Source organism: Alligator sinensis, unplaced genomic scaffold (genome assembly GCF_000455745.1).
Source record: "Alligator sinensis unplaced genomic scaffold, ASM45574v1 scaffold69_1, whole genome shotgun sequence".
Classification (NCBI taxonomy): domain Eukaryota; kingdom Metazoa; phylum Chordata; order Crocodylia; family Alligatoridae; genus Alligator; species Alligator sinensis.
The window spans coordinates 166,453-168,382 of NW_005842443.1; positions in this window are offsets into that span (position 1 = coordinate 166,453).

A 1,930-nucleotide genomic window follows, 5' to 3' on the forward strand; every position below is an offset into this window, starting at 1 on the left:
AGCCTACATTTCCTAATAAATGTAAAGAATGCTAATAACTTATATCTGGCCACGCAAAATGTCTGCAAGAAAAAAATATCCTATGTCATAGCAAACTCTCCTTGCTTCCAGTTATTTTTACAAACTACATTTCACTTAGCACCAAATAGTTGTTTTTAAGGAGAAATTATTTCAAATTTGTTAAAAGAAAATAGTTTTGACTCGACTAAGTCATGAGGGTTTGAAACTCGGTGTTTACATATTTGTATCAATGTTCCAAATGAAACAAGGCTACATAGCAAATATCTGTGATTGACTGAACTTTGTGGTGAACAGGGGGAAGGTTTTCAGAGGCAGAGAAAGGCATTAGGCAGCTAGTTACCACTGAAAGTCAACAGGAGTTAGGCACCTTCTTCCCTGTGGGTATTTCTTGAAATAATTGGTGACTGCCCAGTAACAAGCTCCCTAATATTGTAGTTAGAGGTGCACCGATACATCGGTCCCATATTGGATTGGCACCGATATGAGGAAAATTGAGAGTATTGGTAATCAGCTTTTTTTGCCTAATGTGGCCAATAAATGCCATGCACACAGATGCAGTGCACATGCAGCCTAGAGCACAGCCAGGCAGCATGGAGAGCAGACAGATATGGCTGGTAAGTCTGTCATGGGGGAAGGTGCAAGGGGAGAGGGAAGGGGCTTGAGGGGTGCAGGTTGAGGCTCCCACAATGAGAGAGGGAGTGGGGCTGGTGCTGGGGTAGGTGCTGCCCAGCTGGGGCAGGGCACAGCTTGTCTGAGGGACACGGGGGATTGTGGGGGGAGGGCAACTCCTGCCACTGCACGCAGCCTGAGAGAGCATGGGGGACATGTGCCCCCAGGAAAAGCCCAGCACAGCCCCGGCCCCAGCCTGCAGCAGCAGCCTGCTCTGACCCACGTGCAGATCCAGGGGGCACATGCTCCCCACCCTCTTCCTTCCCAGGGTGCATGCAGCAGTGGGAGCTGCCACCCCCACTCTCTGCTTCTCCTGAACAAGCCACAGCTCTGTCCTATGCCCTGCCGCACCCTGGCTGGCCAGCACCTGCCCCTGCCCCAGCCTCAGCCCCAGCACCAGCCCCACTCCCTCCCTCACCATAAGAGCCTCAAGAGTGGTTGCTCCTCAAAGGAGTGATCCTCAATGCACAAGCTAATTCTAGTCCATCTCGGAGGAAAGGTAGCAAGAGAGCACAGCTCTCCAGGGATCTAGCAGACCTCCTGAGGCTAAAAGAAAGGCCTACAAAGGATGGAGGATGGGATTCACCTCCAAGGAGGAATATTCTGCATTGGTCCAGTCCTGCAGGGAGCAAACCAGGAAAGCCAAGGCTGCACCTGAACTCTAACTAGCTTCAAGTATCAAGGACAATAAAAAGTCCTTTTTCAGATATGTGGGGAGCTAGAGGAAAAGCAAGGGCAACTTTGGACCCCTGCTGAATCAGATGGGAGAACTGACGCCCAGGAAAAAGCCAACCTATTAAATGGGTACTTTACGTCGGTCTTTCATCAGTCCCATGGGACGCCCATGCCTGCTACGGGACAGGGAGGTCTGGGTGAGGGAGATTCCCTTCCCTCCATCAATGCTGACCTCGTAAAGGAACACCGTGAGAGGCTGGATACCTTCAAGTCAGCTGGCCCTGACAATCTACGCCTCAGGGTACTCAAGGAGCTGGCGAGCATCATAGCCCAGCCTCTGGCACGGATCTTTGAGAACTCCTGGCGCTCTGGTGTAGTGCCCGAAGACTGGAAGAAGGTCAATGTAGTGCCTATCTTCAAGAAAGGGAGGAAAGTGGATCCGGCTAACTATAGGCCCATCAGCCTGACTTCTATCCCAGGGAAGATCTTAGAAAAGTTTATTAAAGAGGCCATCCTTAATGGACTGGCTGACGCCAACATCTTAAGGGATAGCCAGCACGGGTTT